The sequence below is a fragment of the Geotrypetes seraphini genome, chromosome 6, assembly GCF_902459505.1.
Source record: "Geotrypetes seraphini chromosome 6, aGeoSer1.1, whole genome shotgun sequence".
In the NCBI taxonomy this organism is placed as follows: Eukaryota; Metazoa; Chordata; class Amphibia; order Gymnophiona; family Dermophiidae; genus Geotrypetes; species Geotrypetes seraphini.
This window is the reverse complement of record NC_047089.1, coordinates 49,612,689-49,638,738: the sequence shown is the minus strand read 5'-3', so window position 1 is coordinate 49,638,738 and position 26,050 is coordinate 49,612,689. Positions and strand designations below refer to the sequence as shown.

The window sequence follows — 26,050 nt, the reverse complement described above, 5'->3', positions numbered from 1 at the left end:
ATTTAGAACACAGAGATTTTTTTTCCCTTATTGCGTTTTCAAAATTTCTCAATTCTTAGTCATAGAAGCATGACAGATAAAGGCCAAATGGCCCATCCAGTTTGCACTGAGATCCCACGATCTCTCAAAAAACATTTCCCCTTTAGTTTGCATTTAACTGTGGTCTCAATAGCTATAACCCGTTGTCTTAAAAAAAACAAACAATTTCTTGTTCTTGAACTGAAACATTTTATCCAATACTGAGTGGCCAGAGACTTTTCAAGCGAGGAAACGTTATCCCAAAGAAGAGCTTCAGAATGAAAGGTCTCAAGGTCTTACCACGGTGGGAGGAGGGGGGGGGGGGCTTCATTTGGGTAGCATTTTGCTCAGTCAATGAAAGTTGCCGGTCGAAATGCCCCACAAGCGCAGGTCACAGAGTGCGAGGTGACGTGACCCAACCCAGCGCAGGCGTGAGCCTCCGGCGGAGCAACGGCGTCGGCAGCGCTTGCTTGCACCGTAATCAAGACAGACGCCCTCTCTGCACGGCAGCCGTTTCACTCGCTATCCGGGCGTTTTCTCGAGTCGGCTGAGGTGGAGGAGAGAGAAATTTCTGGTTCAAGTGGTAGCGGAAAGCCGCCTTCTTCTCCCGCTATCTGCAGCGAGCCGCCCAATCGTAGGAAGCGTGGAGGGATCGCGGTGCTGCGGCCAACCTGTCCTGCGTACGCTGCCGCTAATCGACGCCCCTCTCCCCTCTGACGTCAACTTCCTCTTCCGGGGCGGGGAACCGGCAGAGCCGTCGGCGGCTCCACGCACCTCCCAGTTGCCTGGAGGAGAGGGAGTGCCCCGCCCTGGGCAGCCAGCTAGCCAGGTATGCTCTTATTCTGTACTGTATGATGCTTATTGTTAAACTACCGCAAGGATCTCGGGGATTGTTACTGTCTTCTCAAATATCCAAACTGTAGAAAGTGTATTGTGTGTCAGCTATTGTGACACCAGGCTTGTTTCTCCTAAGAAGCCGTTTAAAGTCTGGTTCAGTGAGAAACGCTCTGAGACTAAATGCAGTACTTCAATCAAATACAGTTTTTGTAGATGATGTAAGCCAACAGTTGCAAGGTGCCATTGTGCCCAGCATATTTTTTATTCTTTTTTTTTTTTTTTTTACTGGTGGAACTGGAATTGAATGACTGTTGTCAAATGTTTTAGAGAAAGTCACAAAATTACATTTGATGGACTTCTTTTCCAAGGTCTACCAAATCGAGGTGTGTACATTGATAATGGAGCCACTTAACTATTTGATTCATCCAGTGCTGTACCTAGCATATGTGACACCAGGGGCCCATCATTTTTTGGTACCCCCCCATCTGTACGAAAAACATGATTTTTAGTAACAAGCCACATGTCACACATGAGTACCTAGGAAAAGGCAGCATCTTAAAACTTAAAAGTTTTCTATATATTGACGCCTTTAATAACTAATTCTTCCTTTTTTCTTTCCGCATCCATAACTTAAAAGGTCAATTTGTCCCCCTTCCTATTGTTTTTACCCTGAATTTAATTAAATATTTTAAATTCGAATTAGTGATTGTATTATCGAATGTAACCATTAAATAATTTTTCCTTATGTTTCACTATAAACTATTTAAATTACCTTTAAACGTAATGTAATATGTGTTATTTGTATTTTAGATAATTGTTTGTTTAATTTAATAATTGCAAGTGTGTTACCAACTATTTTATTTGTACATCGCCTTGAATTTTGAATAGGCGATAAATCAAAAATACCTAATAAACTTGGAATAAACTTGGATCTTACATATTGCAGTGAGTATTACGTCAATACACCCATTGTAAAACTAAACAAGCCAGACCAGTACAGATCAATCCTACACCGTCAATCCTAACAGAAAACCACGTCTTTCGAACACACAGAACACAGAAAACACCTTCGCCTAGTATGGAATATGTCATCACAAACTAACCCCTCCCCCTTTTACAAAACTGTAGTGTGGATTTTAGCCACGGTGGTAACTGCTCTGACGCTCATAGAATTCTGAGCATCAGAGCTGCTACCACCATGGCTGGCACAAAAAATCGCTCCACAGTTTTGTAAAAGGGGGGATAAAATAGAAATATATAGACAAAGGTTAAATTGAACCAGCAAGAAGCTGGATTCTGCATAAAATGTAACACCACAGAAACAGTGACATATGTCTCCTAAAGCAATAAATAAATAGAAAATGTTTGTTCTATCATAGTCTTCTCTGGTTTCTGCTTTCCTCATCTTCTTGTTACTGTCTTTCTTCCATCCACTGTCTTCCATCTCTCTGCCCCTCCCTATAAGGCATCTTCTCTCCTATGCCCCTTCCAGAAACTGTATGCCTCCCCCTTCCATCTCTCCTCTAGACCACCCCCCTTTGGTCTGGTATCCATCATCTTCCCTCTGTTCCCTCATGGTTTGGCATCTTTCTCCTTTCATCTCTCTTTCCCTCCCCCCTGTGGTTTTTAGCATCTCTCTCTCTTCTCGTTTCCTCCGCTCAGATCTGATATCTCTGTCTCCTTCCCCATTCTCTGGCATCTCTCTCTCCTCCCTTTTCTTCTCTGGTCTTCCTTCTTTATTTTCTGTCTCCGTTTAAATTAAATTCTTTCTTACTATGCAGTCCTCAGTTTCCCTCTTTTCACTATGTCTACCCACAGCATGCCACCCCTTTCCTTCACCCCTCCACTATCTCACTAACTCTATCTTCTTCCCCCATCCAGCATATGTCCTTTTTCTTTATCCCTCCTTCCATCCAGTATGTGTTCTCTTTCTCCATTTCCATTCAGCATTTGCTCTCCCTTCTCCCCACTTCCATCATCTGACCTCTTCTCTCTCCCCTTTCTACCCACTTCCATCATCTGCCCCCTTCTCTCAATCTCTCTATCAAAACTGCCTTCTTACAGCAGCCGGAGCGTTGTAGTTGCATATGGCTGCCGTAAAGGTCGTCTCTGATGCAACTTCCGGTTGTGTCAGAGATGACCTTTACAGCAGCCACACGCAGCTTCAATGCTCTAGCTCAGGGGTGCCCACACTTTTTGGGCTTGCGAGCTACTTTTAAAATGACCAAGTCAAAATGATCTACCAACAATAAAATTTTAAAAAAACACAAAGCACACTATTCGCTGAGAAAATGTTAATTATCATTCCTATTCTGGGTTTTTTTCAAAGAGGTCAAGGCAGATGACTCTATGCACAGTCACCTCAGTAACAACCATACAAAAATAGACAAATATACCTCCTCCCTTTTTATTAAACCACAATAGCAGTTTTTAGCACAGGGGGCTGCGCTGAATGCCCAGGGCTGCTCTCGACGTTCATAGGCTCCCTGCGCTAAAAAATGCTATTGTGGTTTAGTAAAAGGGGGCCATAGTGCAAAATATAGACAGCAGATATAAATTCAGACACATTTTGATCACTAAATTGAAAATAAAATCATTTTTCCTACCTTGTCTGGTGATTTCATGAGTCTCTGGTTGCACTTTCTTCTTCTGACTGTGCATCCAATCTTTCTTTCAGCCTGTATGCTTCCTCTCCTCCACACCTCATTCCCTCCCCCAACTTTTTCTTCCTCTCTCCCTGCCTCCCTTTTTTTTTTCTCTCTTCATGCCCCCTTTCTTTTTTTCTGTTTCCCTTCTGTCTCCCTGCCTGCCCCCTTTCTTTCTTTCTCCCTGCCCTCCACCAAGCCACTGCTGCCACTATCGGTGAACAGGCCCCAAAGCCGCCGCCACGGCTGCCCCAAGCTCTCTCTGCTTCCCAGCGACGGGCCGACCAGCATTCCTCTCCCCGACGTCAATTCTGCCGTTGGAGAGGAAGTTCCGCCCAGCCAGGCAGCGATTGGCTGGCCAGAACTTCCTCTCCGACGGCAGCCTTAGGGGGGGGGTGCACAGCCGGCCAGGTCCGGAAAATGGTCGATTGCCAAGGCAAAGTGAGTATCACGGAGCCCGGGATGGGCTCCGCAATTGACTCACTTTGCCTTGGCGATCGACCATTTTCCAGACCTGGCCGGCTGTGCACCCCCCCCCCACTAAGGCTGCACCCGGGGCAGATCTCCCTCCCCCCCCTCCTCCTTGGTACGCCACTGGATTCATCTTTGAGCATTTCTTTATGCTTTATTTTCAGGAACTCTGTCTTCTATAGAAAAGTAGGTTTGTTGTCTTTTGTGACCTGGAATACTATGCTCCCAAACCCTCCTTCACCATAGTTCTCAAAGCTAGCACTGTTAACATAGATCTGAGAAGCCTGACATGGGTATTTTCCATTGCCAGGTATTTAATGATGAATTAGTTAGGACCCACCTATCAGTGCAGAATTCTGTCAGGGGAAGATTCTCAAAATTTTAACGCTGTCGTTAAACTGTTTACCGACGGTTTAGCCTGTACGCATTTTAGCGGAAGATTATCAAAACAGATTATCTCTGTTAATAGTGAGCTTTCTAGCAGTCTCCGACAGTGACATGCAAATGGGCTCATCAACAATGAAATGAGCCCTCTGCTGGATTCTTAAAAAATGCCAAGCCATTTTCTAAAAGCGGCATTGGCTTTTTGTGACAAAAATAAGTGACTGGTCCAGGGATGCCGGTCAGTGTCAGAGACTGCTAGAAACCCTGTATTGTGATGCAGCGGGAGAGATGCGCATTCTCTTTCCCACTGTATCACAACACCCTCTCCCCTGCAGTGGCAGCAAACATCCCCCCCAGAATGGTGGCAACACTCCCCCTGCAGCGTGAGATTCCCACTCTCCCCGCTGCCAAGACACTTGCCGCGCTCACTGCCCGCAGCGGGAGAGATGCCCATGCTCCCTGCTGCAAAGACACCTGCCGCTGCTCAGCCGCGCTCACCGTCCGCAGCGGGAGAGATGCTCACTCTTCCCGCTGCCAAGATACCCGCTGCTGCTCAGCCACGCTCACTGCCCGCAGTGGGAGGGATGCCCACTCTCTCCACTGCAAAGACACCTGATGCCACTCAGCTGTGCTCACTGCCCGCAGCAGGAGAGATGTCCCTCTCCCCGCTGCCAAGATATCTGCCGCCACTCAGCTGTGCTCACAGTCTGCAGCGGGAGAGATGCCCTCTGCCAAGTGACCTCCCCTCCTCCTCCGACACCCCTTCCCTGTCTCCTGAGGAGAGGAAGCCGTCAGGAGGCAGAAAGAAATACTAGATGCATAGTCAGAAGGAAGTGCAACCAGAGACTCATGAAATCATCAGCCAACAAAAGGTAGGAAAAATGATTTTATTTTTAATTAGTGATCGAAATGTATCCGTTTTGAGAATTTATATCTGCTGTCTATATTTTGCACTATATTTTTCTGTTTTTCTATAGTTGTTACTGAGATGACATTGCATATTTTAAAGTCATCTTCTTTGACTTCTTTGACCCCCCCCAATATAAATGATAATTAACATTTTCTCTGCGTACAGTATACTTTGTTTTTTAAAAAAATTTTGTGGTTACCATTATCTAATATAATAAAATGCTAGGCCGCGCATGCGCACTAAAAAAAAACGTGTTCCCTGATCCGTCCCGAAAACACGAGTGCGCATGCGCGCGTTTTACGTCATCACCTACTCTCCACCTTGCGCCACCAATCACTGTCATCACCTGCTCTCTACCTCGCGCCACCGATCACTCCTCCTGCACCATGCCACGCCAGGCATGTCCGCAACTGGCCTCGAGCTCCTGGGGGCCGGCGGCGCAAGCCGCCCGGCGGTGCAGTGCTGAGGTCCCGCCTTCGCCCTACACGGCGCCGCCAGACCCGGCCCTACACTGAGATCCGCGATCGGGTTGCCATGGAAACCCCGCCGCAGCCTCGCGGCTAGGTAGGGGGACAACAATCGCGCTTATGTTCAAGCCGCCGCCATGACTCCTCTCTCGAACCGCACCAGGATCGAGAGAGGAGCTGCGGCGGGGGCTTGAGCATAAGCGCCATTGTTGTCCCCCTACCTAGCAGGCGGCCTTACTCACCCGGCCCCACCGTTCCTTCCCTTCAGTTCAGCTCCGCCTATGTTAAAAGGAGCTGCTTTGAAATTGGAGCCCTGCCTCCACCGTAACACATTCCTTCTGCCGCGGTCCCATAGGTCAGAGAAGGGGCGGGACCAAGGCAGAAGGGAACGTGCTACGGCAGTAGCAGGCCTCCGATTTCGACGCGGCTCCTTTTAACATTGGTGGATTCACTGCACTTGATGGAGGGAGGGAAGGAAAGGTGGTTGGGCGCTGTTGAGCCCCTCTTTGCCCTTAGAGCCTCTCCTAACTGCTCCCTCCTGTCTCAGACCACTGGGGGGAGGTGCCTGTCTTCAGCTGCCGGGATGGAGGGAGGGAAGAAGAAAGAAGGGGCCCTGGCAAGCGAGTTATCAAAAGCCAACCATAGCCTGGGACCCCTACATAATATGAATAATGACCAGACAACAAAAGGTAAGAAAAATAATTTTATTTTCTGTTTTGTGATTACAATATGTCAGATTTGAAATGTGTCTTGAGGGAGGCTGCCGCGGCGTCTTTGGACAGAGGGGTACCATTTTCGTGGGAGCCGGCCTTCGGAGAGGCTTGGAACGCGGGGACGGATGCGGGAGGGGCTGCCGCTGCGAAGGGCTTTGGTGGGGGAGCCAGCCAGACCGCAAGTGTGGGGACGTTGTAAGCGCGGATTGGTCAAGGAGCCGCCGCTGCTGAGGCTTTGAAATTGCTCTCCCACCGTCACTCCCTCCCGCCCCGGCTCTGCCTCTGCCCCTGCCCAAGTTCAAAAGCAGGAGACATCTAGCACCCGTTAATCTATCGGGCTTAAACACTAGTGTATTAATAAGATTATGTTGTGTGTATATGAAAAATGTTGGATGGAAGAAATTGCATTACAATTAGTATTATTATTATGGGGGTGGGATCTGGGGCAGAGCCTGGGCGGGGGTACTCAGTTGATATTTGTTAGACTTAGGGGGTACTTGGCTTGAAGTAGTTGAGAAACATTGGTTTACACCACAGCACTGCCATGGAGTTGGAGAGGTGTAACCCTATGTAATGCTGTATTGTAACACTGTGAATGTAAAACTGTAACCTGTTCTGAGCTCTTTGGGAAGGCCAGACTATTTAAATAAATAAATAAATAACATTACTAAAAATATTTCTTTATATTGCAGGAGAGGATGTTAAAAAATGACCGCCCCCGGGTGTCACATACACTAGGTATGCCACTGGAAAGGAAATTCAGAAGAGTAATAACATAAAAGGCTCCTTTTACTAAGGCGCGTTAGGGCCCTAATGCGCAGAATAATGTGCGCTAGCTGCTACCTCCTCCTCTTGAGTAGGCGTTAGTTTTTCGGCTAGCGTGTGCTATATAGCGTGCGCTAATCCAGTGCGTGCGCTAAAAATGCTAGCGCACATTCGTAAAAGGAGCCCAAAATAAAACATACAACTCCTACCTTTAAAGTTTGGGTGTTCCACAAGATCTTTTATGGTTCATGTTAAGCGTACTTGAGTTTGAGAGATGTTGCAGATGTGTTTAGGTTGAGGAGGAAAAGTATACATGTAGATGGTCTTTCCAGATCTTTTATGTACTTTACAACAAAAATGTATCCATAGAAAAATCAGGTGCAACTGACTTCGTGTTCTTTGTACTGGCAGCAAATTTCAAAGAAAAAGTAAATGTGTTTGAAATTGTTGCAAAGCCCACAGGTGAAAAGTACATGTGGTTTTTGTTTCAATACAAATGGTTTGAAAATTGCCTCTTAAATGCATTGTCTATAGTAGGTCTCACTACTATTTGATGCTTTTATATGTTAAGCAATTATTTTCCTTTTTTCCTGTGCCAGCTGAATCTCTACAAAGATTAAGCCAGTATTCTTTTGCACATTATTTGGCAGACTGCTGTACGATATTTCTAGCATATTAAAATTTCTAGAGGAATTTCTCACTAGCATTTATTATTCTTTTGTTCTTGAAATGCTGCCTGTTTGGCTTCAGTGAGTGGAATTGGTTCTCTAGCATATGTTTGAAACCTGTCATTATTATTGGCAGCTTTCTTTCTGAAAAGTGTCTAGTGCTGAATCATAGAAAAGGGCATTTGCTCTCAGACTGAGCATTTGCAGTTTTATTTATTTGTATTTTTGCTCAGTTTTAACACGTGCTTGATGGAATCAATAAATAGCTGCATTTTCCCTGTCTCTTTATAGTTTAAATCTTTTTTATTGTTGAACATCAAATAACAAACCACAGAACAAAAAGAGCAAAATCTTATGAGAAGGTTCAACAAGTACAATATTTTTCAATTTTCTCCCCCCAAAAAACAGTCTGAACCATCCTACACCCCTCCCCCCCAATCACCTGCCCCCCTCCCAGCAAGATACGAAGCCGATGCAGATGTTAGAAAGCTGTTTTCTTAGTCTTGGTTTCAGGATTGTTGGAAAGTATATCTCCCCCCTCCCCCTGTACAACAACTGTACAACAAACTCCTAACAAAAACAAACCCTCTACTCCACCCACCCCAAAACAACATTCACACCAGCAGCCACTCCAGCCACTTTCCCCTTCTCTTTATATGATGTTGCGTTAAATTTGTTTGTTGTACAGATAGCACTAACATATATCCGGATTTTTAGAGAACTGTCCGGATGTCTGGAAGTTTTTCTGAACTGGAGGGAGTTTGTCCAGGTTTTGGACTCCCTCCTTACAGTCCAGCCTGTAGCCTTCAACATGGAGTCTGTATTCCTCTTCCCTGTCCCCAACTTGTCTCCTCCGGAGCTGTAATTTCAATCTTCGGACAGCCAGCAGCTTACGTGACATGAGACTGCTGCCTTTCTCTGTAGCACCTTCCTGTTCTCACGTTGAAGAGAATAGGCTTCCGGGACAGGCCGAAGGCAACAGGCTCACATTGATTAATCTGCCAGCTGCCCGAAGATTGAAATTACGCCAGAGGAGGTAAGTTGGGGACAGAGGAGAGGCATACTCGACTCTAGCATGGGAGAATAGAGAGAAAGAGGGAGAGGCCACACAGAGGAGGGGGGGGTGTTGAGAGAAAGCACACTTTCCTTAGCAACAGCAGCAGATGAATCCAGAGACCAATGGGATAGCACATATCTGCCAGCAGGCGGAGATAGAGAAACTGATTAACAGGTGGTCCTATTGGCTGGTACTCCTCCTGTAACTTCAGTATGCTCTATCTCCCAGCAGGTGATGGTCGCTATTCAACTAGCTCCTGAATTCTGGCTGTGACTGGAAAATTATTTTCTCCTGTTGAGGTTTCTCTTCAGTAAGACTGCCATTCTATTTCTCCTGTTGAGGTTTCTCTTCAGCGAGATGGCAATTTTATTCTTCTGTTGAGGTTTCTCTTCAGTGAGACAGGGGTGTCCGGCTGAATGATGCCAGCTTTAGGGGTTACACCTGGGCCCCTGCCTCACCCTCCCTCCATTGCTAGAGGGTCTGACTGGGTCTCGATTTTTTCTTCTTTCCCTTCTCTGTTTAAAAAAAAAAAAAGGGAGACCACAGTTGCTACATTCTGCCCCGTTAGTGCTGCACAACCAGCTCTTACTGGCTTCAACCGGCCCTAACAACAAGCTTGTGAGTATGTATGTGTTTTTTACTGTCTGAACTTCAGGTTCTGTTTGGGAATCTTAGTACTGTGGGTTCAGTCAACGTACATTTAAGGAATGGATATTTTATTAAGGCGCTGTTTTCTCCTGTACTATTTATAGGTATATCGGGGAGATATTTTTATTTATATAGGAGAGAAATGTGTTTCTTCCCAGAAACTAGGGTGATGGGTCACAGTCTCAGATTTGCATTCTAATTCAGTCACCATGACGAAGAGTATGGGATTCTGTACAGGTTCTAGGATCCATGTTGCTGACTTCACTGGGAACTTCGTCTTGCTTTCCCATTATAACGCTACAGCAGTCGCTTTTGTTCCTGTATCTCAGGGCTCCAATTATTTGGTAGGCTCCTCAAGCATCGCTCTGTATGATTTGATGGCTCAGCGAGATTTCTCTTTTCAAAGGCATGCCTCGGTCTTTGCTGGACTAGCTCATGGTCACCAAACTCCTGGGCTGTCGGGTTGGGGGGCTCGGTGCCTTCCATCCTCAGCTCTAGGAGTCTGGTCTTAAGAGGCGACTCAGTACTTGTTCATTCTTCTACTCTGGAGCATGGTCAGTTTACCTTTCTGGAGCTTCAGACCATTCTTCCGGAATGACGCTGAAGGTCTTTTCAGTTAGTATTATGATAGGGGTATTTCTCTGCAGCCTGGGCAGTAGGTGATGTACTCAGTTGGCGGGTAAAGTTATGGTTCCACTTCAATGGGTGGACCCTCATCTTCCTCTTCTGTTGGCAGGTCATTTTATGGGTCAGGAAAAGTTTGGATAGACTTTATCTCCCCGAAATCTGAGCATGGCCCATTTATTGTATGTTACAGTGTACAGCGCTATGTACGCTCTAGAAAGTGTAAATGTTAGTAATAGTGAAATCTTCTACATCTTGGATATTGAGAATTTTGGCTCAGGCCAAAATCTCTTTTATAGAAGTGAGATCTCCTGGAACTAGACCTCATGGCCTTATCTCAAAATTCTAAGCTTCCTAGCTTCTTTGGGCACAGGGAGTGGGAGTCAGAGTGGGTAGCAGCGTGGTTTCTTTCTTACCTCTGGTTTCTCTTTTTTCAGTGTTTTCCCATGGCTGATGATGGCTTGGATTTGCCATCTCAACCTCGCTTTCAGGGCACAGTATTTGTAGAATCTCTGGATTGGCTGCGCCATCCTTGCTATGCGGATCTAATGAGTCTTTCGACAGCCGGACTGTTAAGTTTCTTGGTGTCTCCAGATTTGCTCACCTAGGGTCCGATCAACATGGATATTCGTACTACTTTGGTATTACGACCTAGCTTTTGAAAAGTCATGGCTGACATGTAAGGGTTATGCGAAGCAGGTTGTTTCTTCTCTTATCCAGGCGATACAGATGTCTTCACCTGTGGCTTCTGCTTCCTTTTGGAGGTTTTTCCTTTCTTGAATACTTCTCAACATTTGCACCCTTCCAGAGTTCTTTTTTGGCACAAGTATATTGCCAAGGGCTTAGCATTCATTTCCCTTCAGCTTCAAGTGCCATTGTGCCATTCTTAGCTTGTTACAAGGGCTAGGTATATTGCTCTTCGCTTACTTCTCAGCTTCATGTAGTTCAGTTCCTAAACGGAGTACGGTATATTCTTACGCCTCTTAGAAAGCCCTGTCTGGAGTACAGTCTTAAGGTACTTCTTCGCAGTTTACCGAAGGCTTCATTTCATCCTTGTCTTTTGAGACTCTAAAGGGCTGTGCCGTTGAACATGGGGTTTCTTGTGGCCATGGCTTCAGCTCGGCGGTTTTCTGAGTTGCAGGCCTTGTTCAGCGGGGATTCCTATTTCTGATTTACAAAATCTGGGATGTCAGTTCGGACGGTACCACAATTTCTTTCTAAGGAGGGTCTTCCTTTCTTTTATGACACTCTCACTTTTCCTTCCTTCTTCCTGGGAGGAGAAATGGGGAGACGTGCTTTTCTTCACTGCATTTTTTGAAAGTGCGTAGCGTTCTCCGCGAGCTAGGTTTCTAACGACTTTTAGTTGTTTAGATCACCTTTTTGTATTCTTCAAGGGACGCCTCAAACGTATGGCGGCGTCCAAAGCTTCCATCACTCGATGGGTCCAGGAGGACATTATTTACGCTTGCTTGATGGCAGGGAAGCGGTTGGCGAAAGAACTTCATGACCATTCCGCCAGAGTGATGACTTCTTGGACTCGGTCCAGAGGTTTTTTCCTTGGAGGAGTTTTGTCTCGCGGCTACTTGGTCTTCCAAGAGTGCTTTATCTCAGCATTACCGGTTAGATGTAGGGGCGCATGCAGTGGATGCGTTTAGTGCTTCGGTTGTTGGGGAGGCGGCGTTTGCTTCCCACCCAGATTGAGGATTGCTTTGCTACATCCCATTGGTCTCTGGATTTATCTGCTGGTGTTGCTAAGGAAGGAAAAATTATGTTCTTACCAGTTAATTTTCTTTCCTTTAGACACAGATGAATCCAGAGCCCCACCCTTTCTGGATATTGTCTGTCGGTTTTTTCTTTTGCAATTTTCAAAGTTTGTTATTATTGATGGTTGTATTCTGTATTATTGCCTTTTGAGATTTGTTATGGGAAAGAAGTTTTTTACATGCTATGCCTATTGATGGTTACGGATGCTTGGGCAAGGAACTATACTGAAGATACAGGAGGAGTGCCAGCCAATAGGACCACCTGTTAATCAGTTTCTCTATCTCCGTCTGCTGGTAGATGTGTGTTATCCCATTGGTCTCTGGATTCATCTGCTGGTTCTAAAGGAAAGAAAATTAACTGGTAAGAACATAATTTTTCCTTGGTGGTGTTGTTGGAAGGAGAGACCAAGAGAGAAGCACCTAAGGGGAGGAAGGGGGATGGAAAAAGAGAGAGAAAGAAGCACCCATAGAGGGTTAGAAGGAAAGAGAGCTAAGCACCCACAGGGGAGGAGGGGGTTGGAAAGAGCGAAATAAAAAAGCACCCCCCGCCGATGATGCCCCTCCCCTGACGAAACGGCACAGCAAACCGATTCCCCCCCACAGTGAAAACGGCAGGAGGAAGGCCCATTTCCTCCTGACATGCAAACTCCCCCTCTCCTCTCCCCTCACCGTGAAAAAAAATTACCTGGAGGGATGCCCAATTCTTTCTGCCATTCCAAAGCTCCCCCCGCAAAAGAAAATTGTGAGGATGGATGCCCACTCCCTTCTGCCATGTGAAAACAACCCCCCTGTAAAAGAAAATCGGCAGGAGGAGACCTACAGGGGTGTTGTAGAGAAGTCCCACCTTCAGTCTAGTAGCCCCTATGCTGCCTTGGAGGAGAAAGGTCTCCTAGAAGGAGAGCATCACACTGATGAAGTAGAAAATAATCCTGTTTACTGCTGCCCTCCTGGGACTGCTTGTTTTGTTGTTCTTTGTTCACTCATACTGTTGTGCTGTAGCCTATGATTCCTTGTTATGGTTTTAGCTGCTTTTCTAATAAAAATTATTTAAAAGAAAAAGAAAATAATCCTGTATCAAGGACCTGCCCACCAGGGAATGCAATATCCTCTCACGCCGAGGATGTATCTCCAGGGGCTTCTGCCCAGGAGGGAAGAGTAGGACAGCTGTTGTAGTTGGTGATTCGATCATTAGGCATGTAGATAGCTGGGTGGTTGCTGGACGTGAGGATCGTCTGGTCACTTGCCTGCTGGTGCGAAGGTGACAGACCTTACGTGTCACTTAATAGAATTTTAGATAGTGCTGGAGAGGAGCCAGCTGTTTTGGTACATGTAGGTACCAATGACATAGGAAAATGTGGGAGAGAGGTTCTGGAAGCCAAATTTAGCCATGCATCATGGAAACGGATGGAGGAGCCTGAGGCATCTGAGCCAATCAGGGCCTTAGGCCCCTCCCTGTGCATCAATGATGCACCAAGGAGGGAAGGCCTTAGGATCGGCAGACTTTGAAGGTGGAGGGACCATGCTTCCTTCTCCTTTCAACACGAAAAGGTATTGGGGGGGGGTGTCTGGGGTTTGGGGAGGCCTCAATTGGCAGCATGGAGTGGGCTTCCCTCCTGCCAGTTTTCGTTCGTGGGGATGGGTTTGGCATGGCTGGAGGAAATGGGCATTTTTCCTTCCGTTTTCACTGCCATGCGGGGGGAGGTCAGTTCACGGTGCTGGTTCGTTGGGAGGGCAGTCATTGGAGGTGGTATGGATGCTTTTTAAAAAATAAAATGGGGCAGATATTGTTTGTGTGTAACATGCATAGTATCTGTGCCCATTAAAAAAAAGGTTTCCTGCTCCGAACAGTTAAGTGGCAGGAGGCTGCTTTCAGGGCTTCCCTTTCCTCTCAGCTGTTTGGGCTTTCCCTACTGGCTCTGCACATTTGTGAGAGTCGCTCTCATATCGTTCAGTCAGGGATCATATCGATCAGTCAAGGATTATGACGAACCTCCACATGAATCATTTGCATGAAAAAAACTTTTAGTCAAATTTAGTGCATCAATAGCTCTTTTTGAATCAGCCAAAAAATCAGATTGGAGAGACCCAAATGATCTTTCCGATCCTCTTTAGTTCATCTAGTCCTAACTCTTTTCACCAATTTTACTTCTCATGTCATCCTCCTCCCCAGGCTGATAATCAAAGGGAAACATTTAATCTAACATTACTGGGCTTTTACTCCTGCCCTTTACTCTTTTATATCAATCATGTCACAAAAAAAGGGCTGCTGCTTTCACCAGTGCCCTCCTCTGCTAGCATTTGTCTTGGCTGGCAGGTACTTCTTTGTAACAAAGCAGTCCTTTAACCCAAATTATCTAGGTCCCATTTCTGCCAAGACTTACAAGCTGCTTGCAAACTAGATATCAATAGAACTACTTTCTCTATTCCAGGCAGGCTTTACTTCTTTCTTCATCTATGGCAGGGGTGTCAAAGTCCCTCCTCAAGGGCCACAATCCAGTCGGGTTTTTAGGATTTCCCCAATGAATATGCATGAGATCTATTTACATGCGCTGTTTTCATTGTATGCTAATAGACCTCATGCTTATTCATTGGGGAAATCCTGAAAACCCAACTGGATTGTGGCCTCGAGGAGGGACTTTGACACCCCTGATCTATGGGCTCCCTCCCTCTCATCAAGTCCACCTGCTTTTATCCAACCATCCAAGGTTTTGGATGGTTCTGGAATAGATCCACCCAGGAACCCACCCCTGGCTGACTCAGGGTTCTTTTGAACTCTTCCCTTTCTGGAAGGCTCTTATCTCCTTTCCCCTTTCTTCCCCAGAAGATTCCAGTCTAGGTTTTCACCCTACTTCCCCAAGATCATAAAGAACTAACACTTTGCCCCAACACCTCCTGGGAAGTGTAGTTCTCACTGAACACAAGCCTGGTCTTAGCTGGTTCTATTCCTGGAAACACCACAGAGCTCCCCACAGTGGCTTCTGGGCATATACCACTCCTGTATCAGGTATCTCTAGTCCTTGAGCTCCCTCCTGTGGCTTCTGCCTTACATGACAGGCCCCTTGTCTGTCACAATATGCATTATTAAAAGCAAAATGAAATGATACAAAAAGACTTATCCTTACTAAGCAAGATAATCATTTATCATCACTAACTACAGTATATCAACTCTTGTAGTTGAATTCCTTAAAGACACCAATAGATGTTCAGTAGCAGGTACTGTAATAAGAATGCTGTTCAAGTCTTCATAGAATTGATATTTTACTCCTGATGAAGTGGGAGCAGATAGGAAACTTGTTATAAAATTACCTTCACTAACTTGCTCATATGTTACATCACTTTTTTAAAAGGGATAGTGTGTGTATACTTCCCCTTCCTTTTTTTTTAAACACCACCACTGTTTATTTGTGCATATATTTAATTTATCCCAGGACAAGCAGGCATGATATTCTCACATGTGGGTGACGTCATCTACGGAGCCCCGGCGCGGACAGCTTTTCAAGCAAACTTGATTGAAGTTTCAAGTTTGCACACTGCACCACGCATGTGCATGCCTTCTCGCCCACTAGAGGGCGCATCCCACCTCGTGGTCCTCAGTTCAATTTTTTCCGTGGAGCAAGAAAGCCCTGTGGATCTGAACTCCAGTGTTTTGCCTTCTAGCTGCCGCGTTTAGTTTGTTCTTTCATCGAATTAGTTCGCGGTGCTGCTTTGTTTTCTGTTCTTTTCTTTAAAAAAAAAAAAAAAAAAAAATTTATTTTGTTTTTCGTTGGGCTCCGGGGGCTCCCGGAAGCCGTGGCCGCGGGACGTCGGTCGTTCCCGGCCTTCTTCTTTTTCTTCGTGGATGTCCCGTCCTGTTACGGGATTCAAAAAGTGCAGCCGGTGTGAGAGGTTACTTTCCATCACTGACCCTCACCGGTGGTGCATTGTCTGTCTTGGGCCCGAACATCCGACAGCGTCGTGTGATCGCTGTGCTACTTTCCAAAACAGGGCCCTCCGTCGCCGTAAGGCCAGAATAGCTGAATTGTTCGCCGTCGACGCGCCGCCTAAGGCCTCGACGTCGGCCTCGGCTTCGGCCCCGGCCTTGACCTCGGCCTCGGCGTCCTCGGGGGCCTCGGCTTCGCCTCGGCCCTCGTCTTCGAAGGCGTCGTCAGCGAAGCCAGCTTCGGGTAAGTCCTCTGTTCCATCCCCTTCAGCAAAGAAGCCATCCTCGAGTCAGGCCAAGGCGGGTGGGTCGACCCCGGCCCCGCAACGGACCTCGACTTCGCACACCCCGAGGGAATACTCGAGACCGAGGTCGCCCTCCAGGGAGTGTGCCCCGGACTCGGAACTCCCCACCTTCGTGGGGATTCCGGCCTTCCAGGATCTCCTCCGAGCCCTGATCTCATCGGAGCTGTCGGGAGCCCTGGAAGTGTTGCAACGTGCTGCGGTTCCGGCGGCCTCGACCTCGGCCGGGGCGCCTTCGGTCTCGGAGGCCCCAGCCTCGGCTCCCTCGACCTCGGGAGCCCCGGCCTCGGCGACCTCGGTCTCGGGTGCTGTGGCCCCGTTCACCTCGGTCTCGGCCCCGCCCCTGACCTCGACCTCGGGGGAACCTCCTGAGCGGAGTGTAAGGCCCAAAGAAAAGTTGCGCAGAGTGCGCCGTCTTTCCTCCTCTTCCTCCGGGTCTTCCCGGGACGCCTCGCCCTCGACGCGACCTCGGACGAGGCGCCGATCGAGGAAGTATAAGCGGCCCCGAGGCTCGCCTCGGCGCGATCGTTCCTCGTCGTTCGGGGGCGAGGCGCTGCAGGTGTCGGAGTTGCGCCTCGACAACCCGAGGCTCCTCCGCTCACCTCGTGGGAAGTCTTCCCGTGCCGCCTCGCCGAGGAAATGGGAGAGTGTCCCACGGACCCCGGGGTCCTCGCCCAAGGGTTCTGCGAGGAGGATAATTTCCCCTTCCCCCTCGAGGGCCCTGGAGAGGGGATCCTGGGATTCGGGATCTGTTAGGGATCCTCATTATTCTCATGAGGCCTCCCCCCTCTCCTCGGTGGGGCGGTCGAGAACCCCGTCTCCCCAGGCTAGGCCGTCCTCATTTTCATCCTTTGTTCAGGACATGGCCCAAGCCCTGGGGATTGACCTGATGGTAGGTTCTCGGTATTCCAAAGAATTTTTGGAGGAACAGGACCTTCCCACTCCTCCTAGAGAGGTGCCTAGACTCCCTCTCAACAGTGTCCTTCTGCAGACCTGGCTGAAGAACTTGTCAAACCCTCTTACAGTCACGTCTGTGCCTTCAAAAATGGAATCGAAGTATAGGACGATTCCCCCTAAAGGGTTCGATAAGGCGCAGCTCTCCCACCAGTCTCTTCTGGTGGAGTCTGCTCTTAAAAAATCACAGCCCTCACGGGTTTCTGCGGCGGTTCCACCCGGCAGGGAGGGGCTGACCCTGGACAAGTTTGGCCGTCGCCTCTATTCAAATTCCCTGATGGCCACCAGGGTTCTAAATTACGCCTTCACCTTTTCCTCCTATTTGCGTGGTATGGTGAAGGACCTTCCTCAATATCGAAACTCGTTACCGGACTCCCAAAGAGCAGGATTCGATAAGTTTATGTCCAACCTGTCTCAATTGCGGTTGTACCTATTCCATGCAGTGTACGACGCCTTTGAGCTGGTTTCGAGGGTGTCGGCCTTCGCAGTGGCCATGCGCCGCTTGGCCTGGCTTCGCACCCTCGACATGGACCCAAACCTGCAGGAACGTCTTGCAGACTTGCCTTGTGTGGGGTCCGAGTTATTTGACGAGTCATTGGATGCGGCGACCAAGCGGTTGTTGGAGCAGGAGCGCTCTTTAGCATCCCTGGTCCGCCCCAAACCTAGGCCCCCGTCGCAGAAACCTTTCCGGCCTCCGCCGCGCCGATACCCTCAGAAGTCGACCCCGGCTTTCTCGAGACCGCCTCCGAGACGTCCGTCTCAGCGAGGCAGAGGGGGACAAACCCAAGCCCCGGCGCAGGGCCCTTCTAAGCCCGCGCCTTCCTTTTGACGGGCTGAGCGGACGGGGCGGGTTCCCCTCCGCACTTTCACAGGAACCCCTTCCTATCGGGGGGCGTCTTCGGTCCTTCCGGGAGGCATGGACCGGGATTACCTCAGACGCTTGGGTGCTCCGGATCGTCTCCGAGGGCTACTCGCTCAACTTTGTGTCCTCGCCGCCGGACAGTCCCCCAAGTTTAGTCCCTTGCAACCGTTCGCAGCTACCGACCCTTCTGACCGAAGCCAAAGCCCTCTTGAAGCTTCGGGCGGTCGAGCCGGTCCCCAAGGACCAGTGGGGTACGGGGTTTTACTCCCGTTACTTTTTGGTCCCAAAAAAGACCGGGGACCTGCGCCCCATACTGGACCTCAGGAAGCTCAACAAATTCCTGGTCCGGGAGAAGTTTCGAATGCTATCTCTCCCGGTTTTGTATCCTCTCTTGGAGGAAGGGGACTGGATGTGCTCCCTCGACTTGAAGGAAGCATATACCCATGTTCCGGTGCACCCCGCCTGCCGAAGATTTTTACGATTCCAGGTGGGGGACCTCCACCTCCAGTACAGGGTACTGCCCTTCGGCCTGGCCGCGTCCCCACGAGTATTCACGAAGTGCATGGTGGTGGTTGCGGCAGCCCTGAGGTCTCGTGGACTCCATGTGTTCCCTTACCTGGACGATTGGCTCATCAAAGCCCCGACCAGGGAGGGGGGTTATCTCAGCGACCCGACAGTCTATTGCCTTCCTGCAAACTCTCGGGTTCGAGATAAACTTTCCAAAGTCTCAGTTGAGGCCGGCTCAGTCTCTTCAATTCATAGGTGCGGTGCTGGACACGGTGCGCCTGCGCTCCTACCTTCCGACCCAGCGGTTGGAAGCCTTGGTACGGATGGGCCGCCAGGTCTCTCAACTATCGATGGTGTCGGCCAAGCGCATGATGATGCTGCTCGGCCATATGGCCTCGACGGTACACGTCACACCGTTTGCGAGGCTACATCTGAGGATCCCTCAGTGGACCCTCGCGTCCCAGTGGCGTCAGGAGTGCGATCCGGTGTCTCGCCTCATTTCGGTGACTCCGCTTTTGCGGAAATCGCTGCGTTGGTGGACAGACTCTTCAAATCTGTCCATGGGGCTACTGTTTCGCACTCCTCCTTTTTGCAAGGTCCTGACCACGGACTCCTCGGAGTACGCGTGGGGAGCCCACCTCGACGGTCTTCGCACGCAGGGCCTGTGGTCGGCAGAAGACCGTCGGTGTCATATCAACGTGCTAGAGCTGCGGGCCATCTTCCTAGCACTTCGAGCCTTCGTTCACATATTGCAGGACCAGGTGGTCCTCGTCCGCACGGACAATCAGGTGGCAATGTACTATGTGAACAAGCAGGGGGGAACGGGGTCTTGGCCCCTCTGTTCCGAGGCTCTTCGCCTTTGGGAGTGGTCGGTCTCCCGGAACATCTTCCTCCGGGCGGTCTACATCCAAGGAGAACTGAATTGTCTGGCGGACAAACTCAGTCGACTTCTGCAACCGCACGAGTGGACTCTACACTCAGCAGTTCTGCGCGAGGTTTTCGCTCGCTGGGGAACGCCACAGGTGGATCTGTTTGCCTCTCCGGAGACACACAAACTACCACTGTATTGTTCTCGGATGTACTCGCGGGATCGTCTGGAAGCGGATGCCTTCCTCCTCGATTGGGAAGGGAGGTTCCTGTATGCATTCCCTCCTTTCCCTCTGATCATGCGAACGTTAGTACATCTAAAATCGTCCACGGCCACGATGATTCTCATAGCACCTCGGTGGCCGCGTCAGCACTGGTTCTCCCTGCTACTTCAGCTCAGTGCCAGGGAGCCTCTTCCTCTGCCTGTCTTTCCTTCTCTGCTGTCTCAGAGTCAAGGATCCATGTTACATCCCAATCTGCAGTCATTGCACCTGACAGCTTGGTTTCTTGTTCCCTGACTCCTCCGGACCTGTCTCAATCGGTGAGGGAGGTGTTGGAAGCCTCCCGCAAGATCTCGACGAGGCTTTGCTATTCGCAGAAATGGACCAGGTTTTCCACCTGGTGCTCGTCTTTTCACCTGGATCCGGTATCGGTTCCGGTATCCTCGGTTTTGGACTATTTATTCCATTTGTCGCGCTCTGGCTTGAAAACCACTTCGGTGCGTGTTCATCTTAGTGCGATTTCTGCTTTCCACCAACATCTGGATGGACGCCCTCTGTCACTCCATCCCTTGGTGACACGCTTCATGAAAGGGTTACTCAGGGTTTGTCCCCCTCTTAAGCCTCCCTCTGTCGTGTGGAATTTGAATGTGGTTTTAGCTCAACTGATGAAACCCCCTTTTGAACCACTCAACAAGTCCCTCTTGAAATTTCTGACTTGGAAGGTGGTGTTTCTGATTGCCCTCACCTCCGCTAGGCGGATTGGGGAGTTGCAAGCCTTGGTTGCGGATCCCCCTTTCACCGTCTTCCATCATGACAAGGTGGTTCTCCGCACCCATCCTAAGTTTGTCCCTAAGGTTGTTTCTGATTTCCACCTCAATCAGTCCATTGTCCTTCCTGTGTTCTTCCCCAAGCCCCACTCCCATCCTGGCGAGGCGGCGCTTCACACGCTTGACTGTAAGAGGGCGTTGGCGTATTACCTTCAACGCACCAGGTCTCATCGGAAGGTCCCTCAATTGTTTTTGTCCTTCGATCCCAATCGATTAGGGCACCCAGTTTCCAAGCGCACTCTGTCTAACTGGTTGGCTGCTTGCATTTCCTTTTGCTATGCTCAGGCTGGCCTTCCTCCCCCGGGTCGAGTCACGGGGCACAAGGTCCGAGCGATGGCAGCTTCGATAGCTTTCCTCCGATCCACTCCGATGGAGGACATATGTAAGGCTGCCACTTGGTCTTCGGTTCATACATTCACCTCTCATTACTGTCTGGACACTTTATCCAGGAGTGACGGCCGGTTTGGCCAGTCAGTTTTGCAAAATCTGTTTTCCTAAATTGCCATCCTCCCACCTGCCCTTTTTTGGTTGGCTTGGAGGTCACCCACATGTGAGAATATCATGCCTGCTTGTCCTGGGATAAAGCACAGTTACTTACCGTAACAGGTGTTATCCAGGGACAGCAGGCATATATTCTCACAACCCGCCCGCCTCCCCGGGGATGGCTTCCTTGCTAGTTATGGAACTGAGGACCACGAGGTGGGATGCGCCCTCTAGTGGGCGAGAAGGCATGCACATGCGTGGTGCAGTGTGCAAACTTGAAACTTCAATCAAGTTTGCTTGAAAAGCTGTCCGCGCCGGGGCTCCGTAGATGACGTCACCCACATGTGAGAATATATGCCTGCTGTCCCTGGATAACACCTGTTACGGTAAGTAACTGTGCTTTATTTGTAATGCGCTTATAAAAACAATTCTAAGTGCTTAAACACTTTAAAACACACACTAATAAAAACAGCAAAGGATAATACAATTTACACACAAAACAGGTCACTATTGATACGCTAATGGATAAAATGTCTTGATGCATTTGCAAAATGTTAATATATCTTGAATGTTATACATAGTAGAAGTAAGTCATTCTATTCTGATGGTCCCTGTACTGAAAGTTTTTGTTTTTTTCTTTTTTTTAAACAGTGAATTTGTCTTTCAATCATGAAATTAATCAAAAAAACGAATCACCCTTTCAAAATGACTCTTTAAGATAAGTGCTTCATTATTTTGATTAATTTCATGATTGAAAGACAAATTTACTGTGTAAAAAAACAAAAAAACAAAACCTTTTTTCCACATATGCGATGATTGGGTGGTGAGTCCTTCAACGGGGATTTTATTCTCAGACGAGCTCTGGGTCTCTGAGCATATGTTATAAATGGACAATAGAAGTTTTTCATTAGCATGTTGAGATTTCCATAACTTCAGATAAGAGATTATTAGTTTATGTCCTTATTTTTCATTTTATCCCTTTTTGTATTAAAAGGCTTTTCCTTGACTTAAATAGTTTTGTTTTGGTAACATTACTGCCAGAATGAGGCTTGACTCTTTTATACCAAAATGAGGCTTAGCTTTGGGAACATTGTCTGTCACATTTGATTGGCTCAAGTTCTTTGCCAGAGAGAGGCTGTGCCTTTTTACAATTGAAGCTTGGTTTTGTTGTTATAGTTACCTTTCTTTCGGACGCTGAGATTTTTTCTACACTGATTATGTTCCTGCTGTTTGCAAGTATTGTTTTTGTATTAATATTAGTGCAACTATTTTATATGTTTGTGTCTTTAACACTTATCATGCTCTTTGTCTGTGTTGTTCACTTTCACATTTTGTTGACTGTTTTGCTTTTTCTGCTAGCATACTTATATTTCTTACCACCACAGTACTCACTTTATTCATCTTGTACTGTATATCTGTAGTTTTGCCATATGTTATATAACTTGTGTAAATATTGGCTATTTTAATGCGATGGATACTTAGCATTTTATGTGTTTTTCTATTCCCTGTGTTCAGCTGCCATTTCTGCTATTTATCCAAAATGCTGGCATGTTCTCTCCATCGCCTTCCTTTTTTTTTTTTAAGCCATACAGTAAAACCTTGGATCGTCAGTAACTTGGTGTGCGAGTGTTTTGCAAGACAAGCAAAACGTTTAATAAAATTTTAACTTCATCAACGAGTGTTGTCTTGTAATATACGAGCACGTCGATGCATGCCACGGTACAAGTATGCGTAACATATGCATGTCGCATCGCTGAGCGCAGCTGAACGCACCACAAATATCACAACTGAGCACAATATAAGTGCGACATAAGCATGCACAATATACGTGCGTTGCATCGCTGAACGCATCGCCGAGTGCAGCTGAACGCAGCACAAGCATCGCAACTGAGAACAATATAAGCGTGACACAAGCATGCATAACAGTACAGTATTTTGTATTAAAGTTTTTGGGTTGTGGGACGAATCCTGATTTTCCATTATTTCCTATGGGGAAATTCGCTTTGATATACGAGTGCTTTGGATTACAAGCATGCTTCCAGAACGAATTATGCTCGCAAACCAAAGTTTTACTATATATAGGTAGCATTTTACACTTATGCCATAGTTTTTTTTTTCTTTCAATTTGTTTACCTTATTGTAATTTTAAATGTTAGGAGCTCTTGAATTTGTGCACCTTGATTTGGAACCCTTTTACAGAAAGTGTGGTAGTTGCATGGAATATAGCCTTACTGTAGAGACAAAGACTGTGTCTGAATTCAAGAAAGCATGGAACAGGCACGTGGGAGAGGAGGAAATAGTGGATGCTGTAGATAGGAAGACTGGATGGGCCATTTGGCCTTTATCTGCCATCATGTTTCTCTGTTTCTACATTTTCCATTCACATTGCCTATAAATATGGTATTTCACTCTCCTATGTGCCATTTTGTAATGCTCATGGGGTAGATATGTGGAACAGTCTCCCGGAGGAAGTGTAGGAGACGGAGACTGTGTCTGAATTCAAGAAGGCATGAATAGGAATGTGGGATCTCTTAGAGAGAGGAAAAGATCATGATTACTGAGGATGGGCAGACTGGATGGGCCATTTGGCTGTTATTTGCCAACATGTTTCTATGCTATATGTGCCTTGAGGTATGGCATTTTAAATTTAAAGTTTTGAATTTTAAGAAGCACTTCTGCATTTGCTCTTATTTCCATATGCTTTCTCCATATTCATATTGCTATATATGCCGGTCTATTAGACTAATTTTAATTAATGTATGTACTGCCTGCAAAGATTTTTTAAATCATATTCATATATATGCATATTTACTGGATTCTTTGTTTTGTTATCTTTAGTGGGCAGTGCTTGAAAAAACTTGTATAAGTTTGTGAATGGGAATGGTCCCATCAAATGTCTCTAGGTGGCACATTCTGTTAATTTGTACCATATATTTTTAATTATTTATCACATAACTTAGGTTTGAATTTATACTTGTTTGCTGGTATGTTGCTAAGTAGTATTATCTTATTTATTCATGTAATTGATTTGTGTTTTATTAATTACTTTTACTTTTATTTACATATTTATTATGTTTGGATATGTAAATGATGCAGTATATAAGCTTAAGGTTTAGTTTAGTTATGTATATGTATTATCTTTCAACTGTGTCTCCTGAGGCAGGTGCTTTGCATTTAAATAAAGTTCTGTGTCGAAAACATTACCCTTGTGTTAGAATCAGGCCGCTTTTATTTATTTTTTTTTTAACTTTATTGGACTAATGTAACATCAGATTCCTGGTTGCTAATTGTCATTGAATCAGGAAATTGCCTTGATTTGCCATCTACTGGGGAACAAGACTCATTGGATTTGACTGACTTCCGGAGTCGTCATTGGAAGTAGTGACAGAAAAAAACCCTCTGTTGGTCACGTTTACCCTGGAATCTAACCATAATATTGTTCTTCAGTTACACTTTAAACAAATAAATTGTTTATGAAATCACAGATATATATTTTTCCAGATTTATTAAGAGCGACATAGAAAAGAAGACAAGATTTCTTGGTTTTCAATCCTTGAATTCTTGCCCTGGCTGCTAGCTTTACAGCAATGATGACCTTATTTCTGTGTGATAATTTGGGGGGAGGGGGTGTTAAATTTAATGATTTTCTTTGTGCAAGGGAGGGTGTCAGTACTCTGAATTTGTCTTCTCAAGGCTAATGTACAGTATGTGCTGTATTTTGAATATCTCAGCTGTTCCTGCTGTCAGAGCTTGTAAATTCTTAATTTTTCCCTTTATTACTGAAGTTACCAAAGAGCTCTTGTACTAAAGCTTAACATGCTAATAGACATTAGCATGCTGTAGGTGCCACATGGCCCACAGGTAAAAAATAAAATGCACAGCATTTATAGTGCTCTAATATGTGTTAGCATGCCAATCTTTAGTAAAAGGTCCTCCACATGAACAAAAGTAAAGAAATATGGATGACTCTTAAGGTTAACATTAGTACTCTAGAAAACCTCTACAGAATGCATGATTGTTGTATTACAAATTATGACCTCCTTTTATGAAGCCGCATTAGGCTTTTTTATATCACTGGCCGTGGCGATGTTAGCTCCAGTGCTCATAGGAAGTCTATGAGCATCGGTGCTTTTACCACCGCAGCTGGCGATTAAAAAAGCCTAACGCAATTTCATGAAGGGGGAAGGGGGTATAGTTTTCATTCACTTTCCTGAAAGTATATTTTTATAATTTATTTTTGAGTAGTAAATTTAGGGAGTCTTTTACAAAGCCTCAGTAGCGATGTTGCTGCAGTACATGCCCTGAAGCCCATAGGAATTGAGTGGGCTTTGGTGAATTTACCGTGGCAGCAATGCTACCACAGCTTTTGTAAAAGGGTCCCTTAGTGGCCATGGGTAAAAGTTTAAGTCGGTTGGATAACTTAAAAGGGCAACATGGACCAGAGTTTCATGTCTTTTTCAAGGGAAAATTTGATGTACACTTCCCCCTCCCTATTCGCGGTTTCATTGTTCGCAGTTTCGATTATTCGCGGTTTTTTTCCTCAGGCCCCCCCCCCCTCCCGGGAGAGATGTTCGTTGTCAGCCCGCATTAAAAAAAAGGCCTCGGGACTTGGATCGGGGCAAGGAGGGAGGCGGAGGGTGGCCATCGGAAGCAGAGGCAAAGGAGGCGAGCAGCTGCCCCAGGAGCACGGACCTTACCTGGTGGTCTAGAGGTGACGTGGCGGGGCAGGAGTGATCTTCCTACATTCCTGCCCCGTGCAGAGCCGTGCTGTGAGTTCCCTTGGTCTCACGAGACTACAACAGGAACTCCCTGTTGTAGTCTCGTGAGACCAAGGGAAATTGCAGCATGGCTCTGCAAGGGGCAGGAGTGCAGGAAGATCGCTCCTGCCCCACATCACCGTTAGACCACCAGGTAAGTCTGGGGGTTGGTCAGAGCCAGCCCAGAAGTTATTCGTGAATTTTCCCTATTCGCGGGCCGGCTCTGCCCCTAATCCCCGCGAATAGGGAGGGAGAAGTGTTAAGTACTTTTATATAGTACTCATCACCAAAGTATTGAGTGATTTTTCATTACACAGAGTGGGTTAAATTTACATGGGAAAGATTTCTCAGGATGCTGCTTCAAAAAGGGTTACAGTAAAA

The 26,050-nt window shown here is 47.0% G+C and overlaps 1 protein-coding gene across 4 annotated transcripts in view; it reads left to right on the top strand.

The window, feature by feature from the left end:
* Positions 1-728: 728 nt before the first annotated feature.
* Positions 729-26,050, top strand: part of KATNAL1 (katanin catalytic subunit A1 like 1) — a 96,571-nt gene continuing 71,249 nt past the window's right edge. The window contains exons 1-2 of one of the 4 annotated variants that reach the window (XM_033948214.1): positions 732-847; positions 7,138-7,183. The gene's annotated coding sequence lies outside the window, so the exon portion shown is untranslated. Of the gene's footprint in view, positions 848-7,137; positions 7,184-22,118; positions 22,149-26,050 lie in introns of those variants that run through there. The other 3 variants (XM_033948213.1, XM_033948215.1, XM_033948216.1) reach the window with 3 other exon arrangements.